The sequence below is a fragment of the Lithobates pipiens genome, unplaced genomic scaffold (genome assembly GCF_037356315.1).
Source record: "Lithobates pipiens isolate NorthernLeopardFrog02 unplaced genomic scaffold, aLitPip1_a1.2 Scaffold_8, whole genome shotgun sequence".
Taxonomy (NCBI): Eukaryota; Metazoa; Chordata; class Amphibia; order Anura; family Ranidae; genus Lithobates; species Lithobates pipiens.
This window is the reverse complement of record NW_027507903.1, coordinates 506,477,862-506,498,247: the sequence shown is the minus strand read 5'-3', so window position 1 is coordinate 506,498,247 and position 20,386 is coordinate 506,477,862. Positions and strand designations below refer to the sequence as shown.

At 43.7% G+C, this 20,386-nt stretch overlaps 1 protein-coding gene across 10 annotated transcripts in view; it reads right to left on the bottom strand.

Annotated features, from left to right (window-relative positions):
- Nucleotides 1–20,386, bottom strand: part of BICD1 (BICD cargo adaptor 1) — a 320,755-nt gene that overhangs the window by 198,189 nt on the left and 102,180 nt on the right. The window contains exon 1 of one of the 10 annotated variants that reach the window (XM_077469307.1): nucleotides 20,215–20,299. The exons of the other annotated variants lie outside the window; for them this stretch is intronic. The gene's annotated coding sequence lies outside the window, so the exon portion shown is untranslated. Of the gene's footprint in view, nucleotides 1–20,214; nucleotides 20,300–20,386 lie in introns of those variants that run through there. 10 annotated transcript variants of the gene reach the window in all.

Here is a 20,386-nt window from a genome sequence, read left to right as displayed (position 1 = left end):
ATGAAACTTTGTTACAATGTAAAGTAGTGAGTGTACAGCTTGTATAACAGTGTAAATTTGCTGCCCCCTCAAAATAACTCAACACACAGCCATTTAATGTCTAAACTGCTGGCAACAAAAGTGAGAACACCTCTAAGTGAAAATATCAAAACTGGGCCCAAAGTGTCAATATTTTGTGTGGCCACCATTATTTTCCAGCACTGCCTTAACCCTCTTGGACATAGAGTCCTGACCTCAATCCGATAGGAAACCTTTGAATTAGAGCGGGGGATGGGAGCCAGGCCTTCTCATCCACATCAGTGCCTTACCTCACATGCGCTTCTGAAAGAATGGTCAAACATTGCCATAGACAACCTCCCATAAGAGTTGAAGCTGTTATAGCTGCAAAGGGTGGGCCAACTCAATACTGAACCCTACGAACTAAGACTGGGATGCCATTAAAGTTCATGTAAAGACAGGTGTCCCAATACTTTTGGTGATATAGTGTATATTGTGGGAAATTTTTGATTTTATTTTTTAATACTTAAATTGTCAAACATTTGGGTGTGTTTATTTCCAGGGTATCTTCATTTTTTTGTGAATGAGTAGGGGTACTATGTGGGTCTTTCCTTATTTCTGGCAGCAAAACTGCACACATTTTGGCCAAAAGTTCCCGAACCTCATCTCTACCCACTATATACTATACTGCTGGATTTATAGCTGAAAAGTTACTTAACCACATCAGCTCTGGAAGGATTCGCCCCCTTGCTGACCAGGCCATTTTTGGCGATATGGCACTGCGTTGCTTTAACTCACAATTGCACGGTTGTGCGTCATTGTCCTTTTTTCCTTACAAATAGAGCTTCCTTTTGCTGGCTGAGCTTGATGGCGGTTGCTTGAGCTCTTAGCTCCGACATCCCGGGACGAAAGCTATTGTCTACCGCAGGTCTTCCCGCCGATGTTTCACATCTAACGATGGGTACAGCCTCCCGCACGTCCTCCGCATCTAGATCTCGCTCCCCGAGAGAAAATTCTGCCGGACAACCGCCTCAAATCATCCCAGAGATGTTCAGGGCACAACGAGGAAACATGGCGCCTTCCCGCCACAGCACACCTCAGGCCGCGGACTCTCTCCCCCCCTCACAGGGGTCGATCGTCTTGTCTGACAACCTTATAGTTGGGACCGCAGCAGCTCAGAGACCAATTGATCATCCCCCGCAGGCAGCTTCCTCGCCGCAATCGATCAGCATGAACGATCTCCGTTCCGTCGCCTCTGATATTAAGGACACACTATCGGCGGCCATAGCTGAACTCAGGGTTGACATCAGAGGCCTTTCAGATCGTATGCATACAGTGGAGCAGATTGCAGATCAACATGAAATATCGCTCCGCAAGACAACTAGGAAGCTGGATTCCCATACTCTTCAAATGCGAGATATTCAACGACATTTAGAAGATTTGGACAACAGGGGAAGGCGTCACAACCTAAGGGTTAGAGGCCTCCCCGAATCGGTTGAAGCTGACCAAATCACCTCAGCAGTCTCCTCCATCTTTAATGATATTATGGGAAGACAGCCTCAATCTAACATTGAATTAGAACGTATCCACCGCGCTTTAAGGCCGAAGGGAAGAGACAATGATCCTCCAAGGGATATAGTTTGTTGCCTGGTCAACTACCACCTCAAAGAGGACATTTTAAAAGCTGCCAGAACAAGGCAAGTCATAACTTTTGGCTCTACCCCTATCCAGATTTTTCAAGACCTCTCTGGTATAACTTTGCAGCACCGCAGGGATTTGCGCCCCCTGCTCGACATTCTGAAGACGCGCGGCATACCATACAAATGGAAGTTTCCTTTCTGCCTCGCTGCCTCTGATTCCGGCCGTACTGCACACCTTAAAGTACCAGAAGATTTACCGAACTTTTGCTCGATTCTGAATATCCCCATGGTTGAGCTCCCTAATTGGTACGCCTCCTTCCGTCCGATGATACCTAGAGTGCCCAGACAACACGCGGATCCGATGGATACTCACGACACCTCCTTCCGAAGACGAAGATCCCCCTCGGGGCCACGAGGTCGGCGTCCGCCTGATATTACCCGCGGAGATCACAGTCCCTCATCCTCTCCGCGCGCCCGCCGGGCACGAAGAGAATACTGAGTGACTTGTCATCCTTTACTCATCGCCTTATCTTTCTGGTCAGACTTTTACACCTGGTTGTGTTATCAGTTACCTTCCTGCCAGAATGACCTGTCTTCTCTACTTGTCACAACCCGCAGTGAGTTACTAGTTGCCATCCGTTCCTGTTACATCGGTTCTTGTTACTCGATTTTTTCCCTGTTCTGCTCTTCGTTTCGGTATGTTGGCGGTACACGAAAACTTTTAGTCCTGCAGTACACCTACTCCAGATCGGATACAGACTTGGTCCTCCCGTGTCCTTTTAGTTACTGCTCTGGTATTGACTGTCCGCTCTGTACTACTTCCTCGCAGTGCCCTCGGATTTGTATTGCTTTCAGGACATGACTTTATACGATCACTCATGCACTACTAGAGGAACTTTTGGATCCAGCCTTACTTCGGGACGCCGTTCGTTACCGATTACAGACGAGTCTGTTCCTAGCCATCCCACTCTGGATGTTTACTTGATCTCCTTCTATACGCTTCTCCCTGTACTATCTGGCATGTGTACCCTAAGCAGACTGATCGAACTGTCTTCTTCGCGGAACTATTGATAGCTCTGTATCCTGGAATCCTTTGTCATTTCCCGAACACGCTTGTTTAAACCCCCCTCAGTGACAATGCCGGACTGCAGACGATTTCTACTCGCAAGAATCCACACTGTGCACTCGTTACATCAGACTGGTCTTCCCTTCTTTTATTTTCACAGGCTCTCCAGTTGATAAGTATTGTTGTCCTGATTTATTGTTGTTATATTGCGGTACTATCATTATGTATCACGAGCTTATTCTCTACACTCTACCATTTGCTGCGATCGACTCCGGAAGACGACTATTTACTCATATGTCGCCTGCGGACTCGGACGTACGCACCGAACAGCTTAAGGTTTATAATTGTTGATTGTTCGGTCGTACCTGTGGACCCTGAGTTGGATTATTCACAACTTTATATATATATGTAATTGACTGTTCCCCTGGTGTGCACTGTGTTCTACCACGAACCACAGCTGCTTTGTTTACTCACACATCAGGACCCTTTGTTAACTGTTATCCCTTAGTTAGTCCTTTTAAATACTCACCAATCATACCGTAGACCTGCTCCCATCACGCACGTCTTATAGTCCTGGGATGTCGTGAGGCCGTCTAATCGACTTATTTTTCTTATTTTTGTGTGTGATCCGTAGTTGGGCTGAGACTTGGCCAACCCCACTGTAGGGTGTCGTCTGGGATTCCCTTCGTTTAGCGTCGGGACCCCCTGCCTCATCCTACCCTTCTTTGTTTTTCTCGTACCACCGAATAAGTGGTCTGATTCCCTCTGCCCTTCCACCCCACTCATTCCCTCTCCATACACGTCCTTCCTCCTCCCACAGCATTCAATTGGCCCCCTTTTGCACTCAGATCCGTTCTAACTACTGTTCGGACTGCTCCCACCTTCCGGACTTCCCCCCCCCCCCACCCTAACTCCCATTGCTTTGTTTTGATTTACTTGCTCCTCTCTGAACATGTCGGAAGCACGTTCTTCTCGAGACGATCGTGCTTCTCCACCTGATTTCACAGCCGGTACAAAATTCTACTCGATCAATATTAGAGGTTTAAACACTCCCGAAAAGAGATCAAAATTTCTTCTTACCTTACATAGAGCACGCGCACACATAGCTCTGGTCCAAGAGACACATTTTGATTCTATACCCAAACTACATGACACAAATTATCCGATAGTATATCATGCTACTATGGCGGAATCGAAATCTAAAGGAGTCTCTATCTTAGTTTCTAAATGTTGCCCTCTCACGGTCACGGATGTCCTGTCGGACCCGATGGGCCGATATCTCTTCCTCAAAGGATATCTGCACAATAGACCTGTTACTATAGCTAACATTTATGCTCCAAATTCTAGACATGTTCCCTTCTTCCGAGAGGCACTGTCTCTACTCACCACTTTTCAACACGGGATGCTAGTCCTGGGGGGAGATTTCAATATCCCGCTTTCCCCAGACATCGACACGTCTAATGGTTCCTCTTGTATCACCTATAGAGCTTTACGGGCCATCAAAATGGAACTCCAATCTCTTACGCTACATGACACATGGCGTATGTTACACCCAAGTACTAAAGACTTCACGTTTTTCTCCCCACCTCATAATAAATATTCACGCATAGACCATTTTTTTCTTACACAAACTGATGTGCGCTGCTTGATGCAAGCCACCATAGAACCGGCATTTCTCTCAGACCACAATCCGATTACTATCACCCTTAACCTGACGACTACACCCCCACGTCCACGGCTGTGGAGACTCGATGACTCTCTACTCCTAGACCTTGATCACAAACAAGCCATCCTGGAATGCTTACAAAATTATTTTTCAGACAACTCCGGTGCTGATTCCTCTATGGAAACCATATGGGCTGCGCACAAATGTGTAGTGAGGGGATTGCTTATCTCATTAGCTGCTAAGCGGAAAAAACTTAGAGAAGCTCGTATTACAGAGTTACACAGTCGCATTCGCACGTTGGAGCGGGCCCATAAACGTACCCTTGCATCCTCCAGTCTCACCGACCTTACCACAGCAAGGGAAGAGCTTTTGGAGGAATTGCAATTGTCAGTTAAACGTAAATTTGCTCTCACACACAAACTGTTTTACGAATTCGGAAACAAGGCTGGCAAATTTTTAGCTAAAGCTCTAAAGAATAAGAGAATGCTACATACTATACATAAGATTGTGACCCCTACTGGGACTTCTGTTGTAGCACCCGATGCCATAGCAAACCACTTTGTTAGCTACTTTCAATCTTTATATAATCTGCCACGGGCTTCCCATGCTGCTGACCCCACGCCTCGAGCGGACATGATTCATGACTTTCTGTCAAAATATGCCCCATCCCCCCTGAATACCATTGACGCCTCTTCCCTGGAGGCCCCCATCTCGCTGCTGGAAATTAGGGAAACCATTAAGCACTTGAAATCCGGGAAGAGCCCGGGCCCAGACGGTTTAACGGCGGCATACTATAAATCTTTTCTTGATCTGCTGTCCCCACACTTAGCTAAGACCCTTAATGCCCTTCCTCAATCCACTAGGAACAATTCGGACCTCCTAGAAGCACATATTACTGTAATTCCCAAACCAGGAAAAGACCCTTCCTTAGTCACTAATTATCGCCCCATTTCTTTACTTAATGTAGATTTGAAAATATATGCCAAAATTTTAGCAAACCGATTGTCACCCCTACTCCCAGATTTGATTTCCAATGACCAAGTTGGCTTTGTCCCTGGTAGAGAAGCTAGGGACAATACCATTAAGGCAATAAATATCCACCACTGGCTCACCACGTCCCACTCGGAAGGCTTTTTTCTATCCCTAGATGCTGAGAAGGCGTTCGACAGGGTGGCCTGGGATTATATGATTTCCACTTTGCAGTATATTGGACTCCCTTCTAGATTAATACAAATGATACAGCTCCTATACTCAGCTCCATCTGCGAGGGTGAGAGTCAATGGCCACCTGTCGAACGCCTTCTCTATCACCAATGGCACACGTCAAGGTTGCCCACTTTCTCCGCTCATCTTTGTGCTTACCCTAGAGCCTCTCCTTAACATGCTTAGAGAAAACCAAAACATAATGGGGATATCGATTACTAATCATACGTACAAACTAGCCGCCTATGCGGATGATATTTTGCTCTTCCTTTCCAACCCGATCATATCGATACCCAACCTCCTACAAGATTTAGACTCTTATCATATCATCTCCAATTTGAAAATCAACTTTGACAAATCTAAAGCATTGCCGGTCACCCTGTCGGAACACCTTGTATCACAATGTAAAGATAACTTCCCCTTCCACTGGGAACGTAACACATTGACATACTTGGGAATTAAACTCCCGAATACGCTCTCCCAACTATATGACTGCAATTTTGGTCCAGCTCTCCTAAACATCCAAGAAGACCTCCTGAAATGGCACAGGACGTCTTTTTCGTGGTTTGGGAGGATTGCTATTTTAAAAATGAATGTGCTCCCAAGGCTGTTGTATCTTTTACAAGCTATACCCATTGATCTCCCTAAAAGATTCTTTAACGCTTACAAACAGATGTGCAGAGCCTTTATATGGTCTCATAGATCCCCTCGTCTAAGTTGGGCAAAACTAATTCTTCCTAAAACGAGGGGAGGCCTAGGTTTGCCGGACATTCGCACTTACTACCACGCTAACCTTCTACAGAGAATACTAGATTGGCATTTGCACCTTGATTCCAAAGCATGGGTCCGCCTAGAACAAACAATGAGTCCGCTCCCACTGATTAATCTACCATGGATTCCCAAATCGTATATCCCCGAGTCCTGCAAGACGCACCCTTTGATTGGACCCTCGCTTAGGACAGTTCACCAAACCTCCAACACTCTTGGCTTGCACCTTCCTAATGGTCCAATGACACCTTTGTCTAACAACCCGGCCTTCCCACCAGGTGTTCTGTCCACCGACCACTCGACTCCACAGCCCCAACCTTCTTATAGAGCATTCCAATTTTTTAGGCGCAAGATGCTGCTCTCTTACCCGGAGATGACAGCTGCATTTCCATACCTACATTTACCTTTTTTTAAATATTTACAAATTCGACACTTTTTCTATTCCGCCAAGCCTCTTTCGAGTTGGTGTAGCGATATGACCCCTTTTGAGAATTTATGCAATAGTCAGGAACCCCAAACACATATTATCTCTCAGATTGTGGCCCTACTCACTACAGACAATGTGTCGCACGCCCCCACTAGACAATTGTGGGAGACTGAACTTTCTGCTACTTGGTCCAATAAAGACTGGGAATCTATTTACTACCACACACATAAGGGTTCCCTTAGTGTTTCCACACAGGAAAACAGATACAAACTGTGCTCGAGATGGTATCGCTCCCCCGATAAGGTACATAAGATATTCCCAGATGTATCCCCAGTGTGTTGGCGATGTGACTCAGCGGTAGGCTCCTTTCTCCACATATGGTGGGACTGCCCAGCCATACAAACATTTTGGAAAAAAGTTCACGACCAAATAACTCTAATTACGACTTATCAACTAGAATTCTCCCCAGCCCAATACCTCTTACATCACACTCCTATTCCTTTCCGCAGCTATAAGCGCTCCCTTGCTCTACATTTGATTAACGCAGCTACTCAGTGCATTCCCAGATGGTGGAAGTCAAAATCAACCCCCACTTTAGAAGACTGGTACCGACAGATTAATAGGACTGAAGAAATGGAAAGACTCATTTTTCAATCGCATGACAAACATGATAAATATACCCAAATTTGGTCTTGCTGGATACACTTTCGATCAACCTCTACGGCATCCCCTTTTCATTCTGACCGGAGACATTCTACACCTCTATGACTCCTTTACCGCTGGCACTTTAAGCTCCCCCCCCCACCCCTTTTTTAGTCTTTACCTCCCTAACCTGACCTCCCCTCTTATTTCTCCCTCATAACCCCTACATAAAAACTTTTTGCTCTTTCCTACCTTCATGTCCCTAATCCTTTGTAACACAATTAAGCGGTTTATAACTCCATGCAGTGATGTTCAACAACCCTGTCATACCTCCGATAGGTCTCCTACAGTGTGTCTTTCCCATCCACAGCAAGTTCCCGTAAGGGGTGGATGGTTGAAAGATACACATAAAACTCCTAAGGGTAACCGGGTTCCCGAGATCTTCTTTGGTTCTTTAGTTATTTCGCCCAATGTTGTTACCCTTGACCTCCCTTTCCACATCCCACCTTGACCTGGCTTATATGACTCGGTTAATGTGGATATAAACATATGAACGCTTCTGATAATCATACTGTTTGCCTCCGATTATATTTCTTTACAAACCTGCTGTTCTTATCTGATGAATGATTTTCCCGACTATGATTGTACTTGATATATTGTTTGTATTAGTAATGCTTAAACTTGGTTGATATTGTATTGTAATACTTCTTATACTTTAATAAAATGTTTGAAACAAAAAAACAAATAGAGCTTCCTTTTAATGGTATTTGATCACCTCTACGATTTAAATTTTTTGCGATATAAACAAAAAAGCAACAATTTTGAAAAAAACACCATTTATTTTCTTACATTAGGGGACACAGAGCCATAGTAATTACTATGTGGGTTATATATCGGACCGAGAGGTGCTGGACACTGGCACGCCCCTAAGGCGTGTACTTCCTCAATATAACCCCTCTCACTACTGGGAAGCCTCAGTTTTTTCGCCAGTGTCTAAGGTATTGGTCACGAGTAAAGATGTGCTGTGCTGTGCTGAGCTCCACGGGCAGTAATCATTGATGAGAGCCAGCCATGCTGACCGGATCCATTTTGATGTCTTTGTAATGTGCTAAATGAATGGTACCTGGGCCTCGTAATCTGAAGAAACAAGGTTTTGCTTGAGAGCTGGGCCCTGGGATCCAGTACTTTTTGGTAGTAAGGCCATAAAGTTTTAACTGGCAGGGTGCTGTCGCAGGTCCAGGATTGTGGGATAACCTGAGAGTTCCCCGATTCCTGAAGGTTTCCTTTAAGGTCTCGGAGCCTACTGTGAAGGGTGAAGATTGGGTTTATATCTCTGATAAAACCCTGCTGCGAGGATAAGGTAAGAGAGATTTTCTCAGGAATTTCTCCTTCTATGTATTGTGTTGTCATGTCATGTCTATGTGTCACCACTGGGGGCTGTATTGAGCACTCACCATCCTGACGCTGGAAACAGCAGAAGCCTTCACTCCCCTCTTCTTCAGCTGGCACAGACCCTCTGGTAAGAAAAGGGGGGTCTGATCTCCTCCTGTGCCCCTAGATTGGTGTTTTCTCTCAGATGCCAGACCATCTGCCTTGTTTTGTTTTGTTTAAAAAAAAAAAATTTTAGAGAGCAGATCGCGGCCGCTCGAGAGAGCGGAGGATTTACCCCCCGCCATGCTGCAGGACGCAGCTCGCGCAGGCAAATTAGCTCCTTTGAAAAAGGAAGAAGGGGGGCTGTATTCCGTGTGGGGGAGCGTGGCTAATGGCTTCAGACACTGGCCACACGTCTGGGAAGTGTTTAAAGCACTGTGAAGGAAGCTGCTGCCTGGCGGTGGAGGGACAGAGCAGAGAGGTTGGCTGGATCAGGTTTGGTGTCACAGGCATTTCCTTTTGACAACATTGTATTTTAAAAGCTAGGATTAATAGCAGTTATTGTTCTGTACTATAGCCTAGCAAGTTTACATTCTTTTGCTGGTAGTGCCTCTGCTTTGTGTTGTAAGCTATGAGTGGTAAGGGACCAGGAACTCCTCTAAGGGTTCTAAGGGGTCAATGGTTACACAACAAACTATAAAACCTTTCCAAAAGAATGTCATCCTCCCCTGAGAGGGATACGGCTAGTCAGATTGAGCCATCAAGGGTAGAACACTTCAGTCCCTGTATATCATACAAACAGGTTTTTTTTTCTTCTACCATTTAAATGATATGCTATGATGTCTCTCCATAGTAGGACTAAACATAGCAGATTCCCATCTAGTCCTCAGGGCCCTTTTGTTGAGGTGCAGGAGGCTGAGGATCAGGTAGATCTTCCCAAATATTGGAAGATACTTATTTTTCAGATGAAGGCAGGATCAACCAGGTAATTTTCACTCTACACAAAACAAATTCTTTAGTAGCTTTGTGAGCATGAACACTGTGTTATATAGCATGTAAGTAAGAGTTTTTCATAGTCTGGGTTTAATGACACTTTAAATGTAAAGTCCAAAATCATGATCAGTTGTACAATTTACATATAGAGGGTACTATCTAGAGACTTACCATATCAATGGTCAAAATAAGAGAAGCCCCTATAGAAGATGATAAAGTATATATGAAATTATGCAAATATCCGAAGAAATTGTATCAGCAGAAGTGTGACTATTATTTTTTTCCACATTTTTTAGTTGAACAGAACTTACACTTTCAACCTTGTGCACCTGTCAGCTCGTAGCATCAGTCAGATGTTTGTAATTAGCGGTTTTCTGAATATGTTCCAGACAGCTATTTGTCTCATGGCGTTCATTTAAACTGAGCCTTAATGCTCACTGTCACCTTTGTGTATCAAGGTGAAATGTACAATAGATTCTGCTGAGTCTATTTTCATACAGAGAATGGTTCAGAACAAAGCCAATTACACATTTCCCCCACTTAAAGTGATTCTAAAGGCTGGACATTTTTTTACCTTAATGTATCCTCTGCATTAAAATAAAAAATGCCCCACTAGTTGTATCGCTTCCTCATCTCCATTCATACATTCCTATATCAATCCCATTTGCAGCAGAGCTGGTCTCCTCTCTTTCTCCTCACATGCTAAGAGACAGCAGTGGGACCCACAGGTTCCTGCTGCTGTCAGTCAAATATTATGAGGAGGAGGCAGGGGAAGGGGCCAAGCAACGCTGTGCGTGTCAATAGACGCATGCAGCCCGGCTCGGGAGTGAGCCAGCAGGTGTTCCACCATAGGAAATGGCATCCAATGGTGGCACACAGGGAAGAGGAGGAGCCAAGAGTACCAGCTGGGGACCCTAGAAGAGGTTACAGGCTGCTCTGTGCAATACCACTGCACAGAGCAGGTAAATATAACACATTTATTATTTTTATTTTAAAAAATACCTTTTACAACCACTTTAAGGTACTACATATTTAATGTAACCCACCAAGCAGACTCACAAGATGCAGCATGGCCACAGAGTCAGTCCATTGTGTACTGAGTAGACCCTCCCTAACTTCCTGGATTGCACACAGTCATTTAAATTAAGTACCCCAACAAAATCCCCTCATTACTCGTGTGTATATGTTTCTAATTATAGTCTGTCTGAGGGTGACCAGGTTGGTATATTGGTTTTTGGTACTGGGATTTACATTTTTTACTTCCTAACGTCAAAGCACTGAATAACATTTATCTCTAACCCCATGACTTTACCACTTAGCTCCCACTCCTCAAGGCATAGCACTTTAAGTATAACTAAAGGCAAAACTTTTTTTTTGTTTTGGATAGAGTGGAGAGGGATTAGAACACCTGTCAGGTTTTTATTGGTACTTGTGCCGTTAGGGAGATTCAACCTCCCTATTTGTCATGCTGACAGTTATCAACGAAAGTGAAAGAAGTTCCCAGATTTTCAGTTGTCCCAAGAGCAGTAATAAAGGAGTTTTCCAATGGGGAAACTACTTATGGTGTCCCTGGTGACACCCAAGGATTCCCTCACTTTGGAGAGATTTCTTCTCACTTCCTGCTTTGGCTATTGAGCAAGAAGTGAAGGGAAATCTCCTCAATGGAACACAGATAACAAAAATAAACACTGACAGTGGTTATAAACTTCCTATACTCTATCCAAAATAAAATAAAATAAAAAAAGTTTTTCCTTTTTAGTTTTACTTTACCTAGCCCTAAAAATTACCCTGTCGCCATAGGGTTACTTGTATACAAGCGGAACCCTGTAAAAGTGGAGGCAATATACTACCTTTCTGGTGGTGTTGAAATGTTGCCTCTTTTCTTCTCCCTGCAGGTTTTTACCTCTCTGCGTGGGTTGAATAATTGCTCCCTCCCCTGCTGCACAGTGGTTGCTCCCGCTGGATCGCAATCTGTACCAATGTATGAGCCAGAGAGAGCTACCACTGTGTTCAACAGGGCAGCAGGAATTTAAAACAGGCCACTTGCAAGGCAGTATATTGTCTGTTATTTAGCATTTTTCATGGCGTTTGCATTGTGTACAAGTAACCTTTTGGTGACTTTTTTTTTGTTTGTAAATTCTTTATTTACAAAAGGCATATGGTGGTACAGAGATCGCAACAACATTGTTTGCACTGTAGTTCACCTCAACGGGTCAGACTGCGTAAACATACATCATGGTATAACTGGTAATGTAAGGATGTAGTCGTAAACTAGGTAACAGACTGCGGGGTCGAGAAGCTAACTGTATCCCGTATAATTTTAGATGGTTTATACCAATCTATTCCTAATGGAAAGGCAAGTGAGTGTGACCCTAGTGTCAAACAGCCATAAAGAAGAACTAAAAAAGAAAGCATAATAAAAAATAAAAATGAAATACATTAAGTAAGTGGGGAGAAGGGGTATGGGAAAGGAATCTTCCTTAAGTCCCTCCATCAATGTCCGGGTACTCATCCTGGGTATCTCCATTCCCAAAAGAATTAGATCATCAGCCCTGCATTCTCCTCCGAATAGACAAATTCGTGCCAACAGAACCATTTCTTAAGAAACTGCTCTCTGAGTCCCCTATTTGTGGCCACCAAGTCCTCCATTTTGTTAATTTTAGCCACTATTTTTAGCTTTTGGTGACATTTAACATTTATCCTTAACATAACCCCAAAATGGAGCCCTTAACTTCCCAATACACTTACCTATCACCTTAAGGTGACCCATTACTTTGCTCATGAGAAGATTACTAGTTTGTGTAATACTACTGCAATTTTATCATATACACATCTTATTGTATTCTACTAGTATGTGGCCTATTCCTCTTTAGCCATCTTGGTGGAAATTGATGATTCATTCCTTTTGCTTATATGGTTGAATGTAGCCTTACATTTTGTTATAAGACTACATTAATCTATTATTCAACTTGGAAATCCACTGTATATACTGTATACTGTAAGCTACTGTTTACTACGTATCACTGTGAAACAAAATGCTAGTCTGATATCTGTGCATTGCTCAATGTGCTTAATAAGTTAATTATTAAAACAGATAGTTTTATCATAAATATATGCTGTAATGTTAAGGACAGTTACTGTAATGTTAACTAGTAATGCTCTGACCAGCCCTGAAAAACTAAACTTAAATTTCACAATTGACTGCAACAAATTTTTACTGTGGAGTTCTCTTTTAAAATATGTAAAGCACATCAACAAAGTGGGAAATACCTAATGAGAAATGACAATATTGATCCGATTTACTGTCATCCATTTACATCTCAATGACACAATCAATACCGGTACCGGTACTTAGGAAATAAAAGAAAAGAACCTTATCTTGCAAAGCGTTTTATGCTTTATGGCTCAGACAAGGAAGAATGCGTTCAAGAAGCAACAAAGACATTATCATCAGACATGATCATTATTTTTTCCTAATGTACTGTAAATCAGGGCACCAAGAAATCCTGTTTTGGGAGAATTTGTCACAGTTTGTCAAAAAAAATTTACACTTAGTCAATAAACAGGCAGATAACCACAAGCATTATTCTTATATCAACTTTTTGTGAGCTGGGGATAATGAGTGCCTCAAGTTGTTACAGGCCTGTGCAATGCAGTATCCACATATACTGTCCTATCAAATAGTACATCCAAAACGTGTCCTACCCCATTTTCCACCAGGGCACTTAGGCAAGGATGATGTTTCATTCTTTCTGTCAAGATACTGTGAAATATACCAGAGGTTATGGAGGAGGTGTCCAAGGAACTGAGACAGGTTTTTCTCAACCAATGCCCATCCAGACAGCCCGCTACTAATGGTCTGGGAGGCTCACAAGGGTTACATCAGAGGGCTCTTGATTAAGCTTGAGTCCTGTCTCAAGAAAGCCAGAGCGCAGCAAATTGTTGTCTTATTGGAGAAGATCTGGACCTTGGAGGCTATCCATAAACGTTCTTTAGCAGTCCAGGCACTGACTTTACAAGCCCAGGATATCAACTGAGAACGATGGCCCTGGAAAGAGTTAAGTCCGTGATTGCGAAATGTAGGCAAACGTTCTATGAACACAGCAACAAGTGTGGAAAATTGCTGGCATGTGCCCTTAGAGCCCAGCAAGCACACTTGTTTATCCCTGAACTTCTTAACGATGAACAGACTAAGGTTCATACCATGGAGGAGATAGCCGACCTGTTCAGGAGGTATTATACTTCTCTGTATAATCTTCCACATTCGGTCTCCTTGTAGGAGATATCTTCTGAACATAAGGCAATACAGGACTGTATTCAAAAGTCGGGACTCCCTCATCTTACAGAGGATGTCATCACCGAATTGGAAAAGCCTATTACGGCAGATGAAGCAACCCTGGCGATGGCTCGCATGCCCCTGGGCATGGCCCCCGGGCCCAGATGGGTATTCCCTCCTTTACTTTAAGACCTTTGGGGACCTTCTGACTCCTCATTTTCTCTCCACATATAATGCGACAGGGGAAGGGGCAATTCTCCCAGAAGACAAACTGTGAGCACACATTACAGTGATTCCAAAAGAGGGTAAGGATCCATTATATTGTCAATTGTCGGCCGATATCTCTTCTAAACGTGGATCTAAAAATATTCACTAAAATGCTTTCCATACGCCCGATGGACCTGATCCCACAACTGATCCACTCCGACCAGGTTGGGTTTGTCTTCTTGAGGGAAGCACGGAATAACACTATCAAGGCAAGGCAAGGCCAGGTTGGTTCATGCCGCCCGGTTTTCGAAAGACCCCGTTACTGCTTCTTTCGACCGACAAAGAGAAGGCGTTCAATTGGGTGAGTTGGCCCTTCTTGGTCGAGACTCTCCGATGCGTAGGCCCGAAGGAACAGATAATGAATTGGGTCCAGTCAAGGTAAATAGCCATCTCTCTGCATCGTTCCGGATATCGAACGGATAGCGAACGGGACAAGACAGGGATGCCTCCTACTTGCTCTGATCTTCATCTTGACCCTGGAACCCTTTCTCCGCTTCGTCAGGGACAACTCAAATATCTTGGGCCTGCAAGTAGATGCTGCCCTGTCTCCCAAAATCGCGGCATTCGCAGATGGCCTGTTGTTCTTCCCGACCAACACCTTGGTATCTATCCAAAACCTGCTTTTGAAATGGAAGAAATTGGAGGCGCTAGATGTGTCTACCTGCTTCCTTAGCTCTTAGTGGACTTTCCCTTTAAGTGAGCTTCATCCCACCTTAAGTATTTGGGTATCCTTTTGGGTGGAGGAGAGCTTTCCTCTTAATTTCCGTCCCCTTTTGACAGCTATTAAAAAGAACCTTTAGGACTGGCAGCACGACCTGTTTTACTGGTTTGGGCACTGTGGCATAGTTAAAATGAACATCGTGCCTCGGTTGCTTTATCACTGTCAGGCACTCCCCGTAGAGGTACCTAGCTCCTTCCTTAGAGCAGTAAACCAAGCTCTGGTCACATTTCTTTGGGCACAGAAGCCCCCCAGCTATCCCGATCTATTCTGTGACTCCCGAAATTGCTAGGTGGTATGGCCTTGCCGGATGCTAGGAAAAAAAAGAAGAACTGCGCTAACCTCAGAATCCCAAAATGAATGAGATATATATATATATACTAAACAAAAAAAATAAAGAACTTCAAATATTATACCTCTAGAGTCACCTCAGAAATAGTGCATTCAAATATATATGCATAAATGTGCAAAATTAATTTAAAGTGAAACACAATTAAGTGTCATTAATGTGGTAAATAAAAAACATATAAAAAATTAAAAATAGCCTAAAACAAAATATACACCTTAAATTAAACACACCCCAAAAATTGAGAAATGCATGAGATGAGAAACAAAATAAAAATAATAAAAATTATCAACTCTATATAACGTCCATATAATTGTATGACAAATTATTAATGCAAAGTGTCGATATGATTAATCAAACACCAGTGAGAAAATCTTCATGTGAATAACTGGATTTGAAGCACACAGATTACCGTATTTATCGGCGTATAACATGCGATTTTTCCCCCTTACAATCGGGGGGAAAGTCGTGGGTGTGTGTTATATGCCGATCCCCACTGTCTGTGAGTCTAAAAGACCGAGCCCCGCCGAAAAAGACCGAGCCGACTGCTCGGCTCTGCTCGTAGTCCCGCCTCCCTGCTTTTTCTGGAGCGAGCGCTGCCGAAAAAGACCGAGCCGACTGTACTGTGTACTCGGCTCAGCTCGGCTTGCAATATGGGTGGGACTGCGAGCCGAGCCAAGCCGAATAAACAGTAGAGTCAGCTCGGTCTTTTTCGGCAGCGCTCGCTCCAGAAACAGCAGGGAGGCGGGCCTACGAGCGGAGCCGAGCAGACGACTCGGTCTTTTTCGGCGGCGCTCGCTCGGTCTGTCTCGGCGGCGGGATATTTAAACATGGGCAAGGCTGCAAACGGCGCACGACTGGGGTGTCGACGTCACCCCAGTCGTGTTCGTTCGTTACATACCAGGAAGGACGGGTTGGTTTTCTGTGGCGTGTGTCCGGCCGGCGCACGCTTCTGTTTGAGCCTGTTTTTAAACTCTTTCATGTAAGTGCATATGTTTATTGATTGTGAATTAAAGTCGTTGGTTTTACACTATCTGGAGCCTATGTTTTTCCCTATATGACACTACGTTGAGCTGGGAGTGATATATGGAGTAACAGCTATAGTCCCACTGTGTGGAAGATCTGGGATCGCTTAAGAGGAACAGCTACTTGGATATCCATCTAATTATATTCTGCTTGTGGTGACCCTCTGTAACGGGGGTCGTTTGGAGCTGGTAAGGAGCCAATTCTCCCATTCTGGCAAAAACTACAGCTAGCTCATTGTATCGGCTCTTTACCTGGCCCGGAGCCCTTCTGGAGGCAAGTGGCCTGTTTTGAATTACTTTGCCTAGAGAAGTCTCCAATGCAACATGCGATATCCCATACTTACCAACTATTGTTTTCCCAACCTCCAGACTTTAGGCCTCCATATTTTGCCAAATTGGAACCGGAGCTGGGAACACAATTTACTGAGAAAGAGGTTGAGAGACTTTTCCTTTTTTCCTACAAAACTTCCATCAAGAGGCAGGATTTAAGGTGCTAACCTGGTGGTACTACACACCGGAGAGGATCCATAAGATGTTCCCCCAGAGTTCGGACCTTTGCTGAAGGTGTGGGGAGATTACTGGTTCACTTCTACACATCTTCTGGTCCGGCCACCTCCTTCAATCCTTCTGGAAGGAGGTCCACCACATAGTCCAGAAGTTTGCTGATAGAGAGCTACCATGGACTCCCGAGTTCTTCCTGCTGCATCACCACAAGATTCTGATCAAGATTTACAGGAGATCCATATTGTCTCTCCTGCTCAAAGTGGTGAAAAGCTGCATCCCTCTGTTTCGGAAGCAGACGCAGCCACCGTCAGTCGCTAGTTGGTTGAAAAAAGTGGAAGACATTAATGCAATGAAGGATTTGGTGGCCACAGAGAAGGGCCTTCGTGAGAAATTTTTCAGGAATTGGTTCTATTGGCACAAATTTGTCTAGTCCGAGGAATTTCTTTTTTTTTCCCCTTCTTTTCTTTCCCCCTTTCTCTCTCTTTGTTGCTCTTCTCCCCTCCCCTTCTTTTTTTTTTTTTTCTGCTTCTTCTCCACTGTTCTCCTTTAGTTAGAGATCCGTGATATATACAGTTTTAATGAGAGTGGCCCCCCTGCATTCCCAGGAATCTTCCCAGAAGGACCGTGATGTCATACCCAGACATAAAGAAGACAGGGATAAGGTCTAAGTACATTTTGCACCTACTATCTGCTAGTGATTTATACATAAGGAGGTTTCCTGCACAGCATAAAAGGAACTTTGCATTATACTGCAAGGTGTGCCTAAGACCTCACGGAAGTGGATGTCTAGAGGCTTCACATTTATCCAGGGTAAAAGTCCTCGTGCTTTCTCACACCCAAGGAGCCGCTGGTGCCATGTACAATCACCCATATGAGTGAATGACTGTATGTGACTCTACACATGAAAAAACTGGTGGTTTGTACATTGGTGATTACCATCACCTGAGCATCCAATGTATTGCCTCAAATGCACCACTTTTGGGTTTGAATAAATGCATACACAAGTAAATGCCAATGCACAAGCCATTGGTGTTTACATAAGTATGAGTACTACCATTCACTTGTATGGATGTCTGAAATGGGGCTAAGCAGTAGCAGATGCTGATGCAGGGTGCAGGGGCGCCGCCACCCTAATTCATGAGCATGGCCCTTAATCCACATGCAGGGTGCCGGACGCATGGATTCCAAAGTTTTGAGGCTCTAATTGGCTTCAAAAAGTGTGGGCACCCAGTTGTGTGACATTAGCGAATTAATATTGGCTAAGGTCTTCCTGTTTCTCCTCCCAGCCAATCAGGAAGCGGGTCCTGGGACCCAATTTGCTGGCAGTCCTAAGTCCTAATTGGCCAGGAGGAGAAATTAACACTGATGCTTGGGAGGAGACACAGAGGGGAAGCCACCACAGCCGAGACCTGGATAAGGTAAGTGCGGGGCTGGCGACGAGTGAGCAATGCGGCGATCCAGGGACAGGGGGGTGGGTGGGAACTTTATGGCTGGCTGGGGGGATGTGGATGGCTGGCTGGGGAGGCCACCCCCCCCCCCCCCCCCCAAGAAAATTGAGCACCAGCCACCACTGGGGCTAGGTATAATCTGCAGAAATTGTCCAACGTTGTGAAATTCTCAACAAGCAGAAGCTGATTTTTCTCAATCACATTTTGTAAAAAGTGGGCTTCAATAGTTTCCCTGTTTTTCTCAGACCATTCCAGAGTGTGCAAGAAGCCCTTGCTCCCTTCCCCCTGCACGTGACACCACTGCCCTAATAAGAGCCTTCTATACAGTATTTCCTTATTAGGACCGCACCTAATAAATACATTGTTTCTGTAAATTTGAAAGCAAGGACTTAATTGTATTCATATTTGGGAAAGCTTAGAGTGTCCTCTTTTGTAATAAGATTTTCTGTAAACAGCTTGGGTAGAATAAGAATGGAGAAGCTTTTCAAAAACATCTTCTAAACTTGTCACTCTCTTGAAATGATTAACTTTTTATGTTATGTTAAAACATACAGGTGAACAAAAAATAAACTCTGCATATACATATACAGTAAAACCTTGGATTGCGAGTAACTTGGTCTGCGAGTGTTTTACAAAAAAAAGCAAGATTTTTTAATATAAACTTTTACTTGATAAACAAGCGAACAATACGAGTAGTGCCCTGCCACAACTGAGTATAAAAGTGAAGAGAAATCCCATTTAATCAATGAGAGCTGTCTTAATTAGCACTACTGATGTCACTCTGACTTTAGACAAGTTTCCTGAACTACTTCAAGGTGACTTCTATCTGACTTGTGCACAAGGAGGGTTTGTGAAAAAAAAAAAACGCTTAAAAAAGCTCAAAGGAGCTCAAAGAAGCTCAATAAAAACATGCACAACACCACAAAAAAGCACAAGCTTCTTTTTTTGAGCTGCAGTGTGCATGAGCCCTAAGGCCTCATGTACACTGCAGCTGCTAAACTCACGTTTAAGAGCGGTTGGGTGTTTTTTTTTTTTTTTGCAGCCCCTGAACTCTCCTCATTGTTAACTTATGTATACATTATGTAAAGCATTATAAGCGTTTTCAAAGAGGAACATGTCAAATCTGGAAAAAGCACGATTTTTACCACATGCTGTTGCATGCAAGCAAGGGGAGAGAGAGAGAGACAGAGAGAGGGAGAGATTATCCATGGTTAAAGCACATTTCTCTCTTTTCTGCTGCTCTCTCTTCTCTCACAGAATGGCTGAAATTGTTAATAATACTTGTTTTTCATGCATTGTGGGCATTTGGGAGGGTCTCCAGAGGTTATCTTTAAAAAACACTTCTAAAAGCAAACTCGAATAAACACGGTATTTAGAATCAACAATACAGCGTTTTTAAACTTCGAAACAAATAATAGTGCGCTAAATTTCAAATATATGCTTCATAATAAACTCCAGTGAGTAAGTGACAAAACGTGATCTTAAAAGATTTATGCAAAAAGTCCACATGCACAATAATATAAATAAAACTTGATTGCTGGAGAGATGTGAATAAACTCAATCCGTGCTCTGTGACAGTCTCTAAGTGGTGACAGGTAATTACCACCACCTCCGTGTGCAATGTCTACTCACCTCAAATAAGGACCCCCTTGGGTCTATTGCCCCTTTTATTAATAATCCACAAATGGATCAGCTCGATCGTACACAAATTTTCAGCTAAAGGCTCCAGGAATACCAGGACTTCTCCATAAACAATTTCTTTCTCCAAATTCAATTTCTCAAAGCAAATAAAACATAATCTTCGCACAAGATTGCTTAAAAATACTTGCTTTAAATTAATCACATCATATGCACTCACATTTCAGCAGAAATAAAACTGCATTGAACAATCAGTTTGTCATTGGGACAGATGTCCTCTTCACTACACATCCAAGGTCACGAGACACAGGAAGTGTCGTCACCAGCTCCTCCCAACGCATTGCGTCACAGATCATGTGACTTTCTCAAGGGAAATTAAGCCATGTGACAAA